This window comes from Montipora capricornis, chromosome 6, assembly GCF_036669925.1.
Source record: "Montipora capricornis isolate CH-2021 chromosome 6, ASM3666992v2, whole genome shotgun sequence".
In the NCBI taxonomy this organism is placed as follows: domain Eukaryota; kingdom Metazoa; phylum Cnidaria; class Anthozoa; order Scleractinia; family Acroporidae; genus Montipora; species Montipora capricornis.
In genome coordinates this window covers 13,064,406-13,069,405 of record NC_090888.1, presented here as the reverse complement: position 1 = coordinate 13,069,405, position 5,000 = coordinate 13,064,406, and the positions used below count along the sequence as shown (strand labels likewise).

The window sequence follows — 5,000 nt, the reverse complement described above, 5'->3', positions numbered from 1 at the left end:
TGGTCTCAAAAGATTGCAACAACGGCACGTATGCCCGCTGGAACTCCACTCCGTGTTTTTTTTTTTTTTTTTTTTTTTGAAAGAGTTCTTGTAAATTGTTGAATATAAAGATTTCAGAAAAATCCTGCACTTGTAACTAGTTTCATTCCCGTCAAGAATTATGTGTCTGTTATTTTTTTCTTCCTACGGACAACCTTCCGTTTGTTTGTACAACTAAATTAGAGAGCGTTTGGTCTTAGAGCGGTTTTCAATTGAGCGTCGAAAGTAATTAGCGAATTTTGCATTACTTTACTCAGTGATTGGTTCAAAGTTCTCGCGCCACTTTTTTAACCACTCAGAAGTGAAACCAAGACCACACATGGCTCGCGCGTGCACATATTCCCGCGCTTTGTGTCGGCTACGTGTAATTACTTCGGGTCTTGGTTGGTTTACTGCATTGTCTCTGTGCTTTTTGATTGGCCAAAGTAATTACTTTGGATTTGCTTTTACGACAATCATTTGAAAACCACTCTAACAAGATATATCATTGGAAAATTTGAGAGATATTTTAAGATTTATCTCACATCAGTTTTACGTTATTAGCCTTTTTAAATCATGAATTCCGATCGCCAAACGAGAACGTAAAGTTTATCCATTTATTTTACTTTAGCAGAGATAAGATGGTTGGACTAACGTCAGAAATCGGAGTTTCGTTGTCGACCGGGGGCATAGCTCAGTGGTAGAGCATTCGACTGCAGATCGAGAGGTCACCGGTTCAAATCCGGTTGTCCCCTTTTAATAACAGTCTTGGTTGAATGTTGTTTTCTCGTCCTTAAGGTCTACCCTGCTATTTAAGACGTTCAAGCTACAACTGGTTGTCTAATGGAAGAAATCTTGTCTCTAACGCTGGTCAGTCGGTTTGGATTCTCGGCCACACCGTATTTCTGTTCCTACTGTATTATTCTGTAGTAAGGCCTCAGCAGGTCTTGGTTTGTTAAAATCAGTTGAATTTCCATTTCTGAACAAATATGTACAGGAACTTAACGAAACGGACATTCAGTCGTGACAATGGGGAAGATATCTGTTTACAAACATTGCTTTTGTTATTCAAATGTGCTAACCACAGGAACAAAAGATCCTTTTGTTTCGACAGCCAATCAGGCTTTGCTTTGCACATTAATGACAATTGGTGACGTCAACGATATCTTCCCTATATCTTAAGCACTTTCCAGGATCCTTTGTACTTGGCTCAGTATTCCTTCATTACGATAAAAACACTTTCTGTCAGCTCTAACAGCTCCGTTAGGACACTTATCGAGCTCTGCAATGACAAAAACTACCCTCAGCCAGTTTTGTGCATTGTATTAACGGATTACATTTTATTTCACGCAAGCACTGGTGGTTCAGTGGTAGAATTCTCGCCTGCCACGCGGGAGGCCCGGGTTCGATTCCCGGCCAGTGCATATAAATTCTTGTTCCTTCCCATTCAATTCCCTCCAACCCTACCTCTCCTGGCCTTCAATTTCCAAAGCGGTAACGCTCCCTTTCCAGATATCAATCGTGTCTCTTTCTTGTTCGTGTTTTTCTTTTACTGTAAAATTACTGTCTTAAGCGAAAGGGGATCAGATATTATCCAATCGTTTTACTCACTAAACTGAAGCAATTTGTAATCGCGTAAAAGCTTAAACCTGACCTAAGATGAAACTTTCAAATGATTCTCACATTGTTCAAAAGCATCTGTGGTTTTTGGACGACGAAAAATTTGAAACTCAAAATCGCTTCTTTATGTTTCTGGTCTCAAAAGATTGCAACAACGGCACGTATGCCCGCTGGAACTCCACTCCGTGTTTTTTTTTTTTTTTTTTTTTTTTGAAAGAGTTCTTGTAAATTGTTGAATATAAAGATTTCAGAAAAATCCTGCGCTTGTAACTAGTTTCATTCCCGTCAAGAATTATGTGTCTGTTATTTTTTTCTTCCTACGGACAACCTTCTGTTTGTTTGTACAACTAAATTAGAGAGCGTTAGGTCTTAGAACGGTTTTCAATTGAGCGTCGAAAGTAATTAGCGAATTTTGCATTACTTTACTCAGTGATTGGTTCAAAGTTCTCGCGCCTCTTTTTTAACCAATCAGAAGTGAAACCAAGACCACACATGGCTCGCGCGTGCACATATTCCCGCGCTTTGTGTCGGCTACGTGAAATTACTTCGGGTCTTGGTTGGTTTACTGGATTGTCTCTGTGCTTTTTGATTGGCCAAAGTAATTACTTTGGATTTGCTTTTACGACACTCATTTGAAAACCGCTCTAATAAGATATATCATTGGAAATTTTGACAAATATTTTAAGATTTATCTCACATCAGATTTACGTTATTAGCCTTTTTAAATCATGAATTCCGATCGCCAAACGAGAACGTAAAGTTTATCCATTTATTTTACTTTAGCAGAGATAAGATGGTTGAACTAACGTCAGAAATCGGAGTTTCGTCGTCAACCGGGGGCATAGCTCAGTGGTAGAGCATTCGACTGCATATCGAGAGGTCACCGGTCCAAATCCGGTTGTCCCCTTTTAATAACAGTCTTGGTTGAATGTTGTTTTCTCGTCTTTAAAGTCTACCCTGCTATTTAAGACGTTCGAGCTACAACTGGTTGTCTAATGGCAGAAATCTTGTCTCTTACGCTGGTCAGTCGGTTTGGATTCTCGGCAACACCGCTTTACTGTTCCTACTGTATTATAGACCCTATGCAAAAATGTTTACAAACATTGCTGTTGTTATTCAGATGTGCTAACCACAGGAACAAAAGATCCTTTTGTTTCGACAGCCAATCAGGCTTTGGTTGGCACATTAATGGCAATTGGTGACATCAACGATATCTTCCCTATACCTTAAAGGGGCTAGGTCACGCAATTTTAGGCAATTTCAGCACTGATCGAATGGTCATAGATAGAATTAACTAAAATATCAAAAAAACTGTTCAAAACTATAGAATAACTCTAACAAAACACGGGGAAGCCAAGAAGGGACATGGATGGACAAAACTGGAGACGATTGAAATGGATTGAATTTGGGTAAATTTGAAAAACGTCGGCCCACCTTTTTTCAGATTTTTATCAGTGTATATCAAAAAGTAATTTACAAAGCTGGAAAATCATTCTCAGTTGTTATGTGGCCGTGATTTTGCAAATGAAAGACTCTTGCCCTGCCAATTTGACGTTTACAGCTTATAATTAACAAAATTTAACAAAATTGCCTAAAATAGCGTGACCTGGCCCCTTTAAGCACTTTCCAGGATCCTTTGTACTTGGCTCAGTATTCCTTCATTACGATAAAAACATTTTCTGTCAGCTCTAACAGCTCCGTTAGGACACTTATTGAGCGCTGCAATGAAAGAAACTACCGTCAGCCAGTTTTGTCCATTGTATTAACGGGTTGCCGTTTATTTCCCGCAAGCACTGGTGGTTCAGTGGTAGAATTCTCGCCTGCCACGCGGGAGGCCCGGGTTCGATTCCCGGCCAGTGCACACCAACACAGCGGCAAACCGTTTGCCTCTGCGTGAACTTTGGCATTTCCGGTTTGCACATTGTTCAGATTAATTTTGTTGTTTGCCTTGCGGAGTTTCAGCTTGTTGTTGTAAATCAGCAGCAGCCACAGATAAAAGAAAAAAGGACTGACAACAAATACAAAAATGGTCCTGGAAATGTTCGTTGGACCTTGTACGAGATGCTCCGCGGTGGCCACTAGTTATGATCGAATTACTTGTTGTTGTTGATTTATACCTATTTTTTTTTCAATTTGTTGCTTTGACTACTACAAAATTAAATTTGTAAAGTTTTTTTAATGCTGACAGAGATGACCCTTAAGTCTATTCGTTGTTTATCGATTTTATTTAGCTTATAATACTACTGCTTAAGACGTTAATTCTCGATTTCAACTTGTAGAGCTGAGAGGATCACTTAAATCTCAAGCTACATGTAAAAGTCAAGTGCCTGCATGAAAATGAAAATGTTTGGTTTGGAAGTACATTTCAATTTTACTTTCAATAAATGTGTGGTTGACTAGGGCCCTTTTTGCGATATTTGGTGTGTTCCTTTGGGATGATCTGGATCAAGATCAATGATCCAAAATCACTTAGGTAATATGGCCTCATCCTTTCCCAGAGTGGATTGCATCAGGTCCTTTGCAATACCATAATTCAAGTGATGTAGATATTTGATCATGACCCATACCAATTCCCAAAGGAACACACCCAGCAACTGACACTGTGTAAATAGTTTAGTCATCAGAAATCCGTGTATTAATATCTAACTGTATCTGTTTCTGGTAAGAAAAAACACATTTTTGCTTCAAACCTTATGTAAGATGTCCCTCAACCCTTCACATGTAATAATTATATGTAAAGGGTTGAGAGCATAAACATCTTATCTAAGGTTTTGAAGCAAAATTGTGTTGTTGTTTTTTTAATCACAAACAGATACAGTTAGTTTATTGGATGTGTGAGACATGATACTACCCCTTTAATAGTTTACAAAAGTGAGGGAGCAAATTTTAAAGTGAGGCGACAATCGCTGTTTAACAAAAATAAGTAGTTCCTCTACTTTATCAACACTGATTATGCCAACCATGGCACCAAGTTGACCGTGTAAGTGGCTGTCCATGACTACTATGTTGTTGTCAGTTTGTCCAACCAGGCTGATGGTCATGCCATTCATGATTACAACAGCAGCAAGATTGTCTTCTTTGGTGAGCCGTTCTAAATAAAATGCCAGAGAACTTTGAAATTTGAAATTTGGCAAGCAGTAAAGCAATGAATATACATGCATTTGAACCATTTCTTCTGTAAAGAGTAGACTGTGAAAATTGAGATGGAAAGAACCAGATAATAGAAGTTCCAAAGGACATTTTGAAAATGGGAGGTTGGTTAAGAGGGGTGGTGGCATTGCGAGGAGAATTAGATGAGTGATGTTAATTAAATTAAATTAAATTAATAGTTTATTGAAAACACATTTTCGCATTTAAAAATG

The 5,000-nt window shown here is 38.6% G+C and overlaps 4 non-coding genes across 4 annotated transcripts; all 4 read left to right on the top strand.

The window, feature by feature from the left end:
• Window positions 1–701: 701 nt before the first annotated feature.
• Trnac-gca (transfer RNA cysteine (anticodon GCA)) lies at window positions 702–773 on the top strand. The gene has a single exon. It is a non-coding gene; the product is annotated as a tRNA-Cys (tRNA).
• Window positions 774–1,371: 598 nt separating this feature from the next.
• Trnag-gcc (transfer RNA glycine (anticodon GCC)) lies at window positions 1,372–1,442 on the top strand. Its single transcript has one exon. It is a non-coding gene; the product is annotated as a tRNA-Gly (tRNA).
• Window positions 1,443–2,473: 1,031 nt separating this feature from the next.
• Trnac-gca (transfer RNA cysteine (anticodon GCA)) lies at window positions 2,474–2,545 on the top strand. Its single transcript has one exon. It is a non-coding gene; the product is annotated as a tRNA-Cys (tRNA).
• An 883-nt stretch (window positions 2,546–3,428) lies between these two features.
• Trnag-gcc (transfer RNA glycine (anticodon GCC)) lies at window positions 3,429–3,499 on the top strand. The gene has a single exon. It is a non-coding gene; the product is annotated as a tRNA-Gly (tRNA).
• Window positions 3,500–5,000: the final 1,501 nt, after the last annotated feature.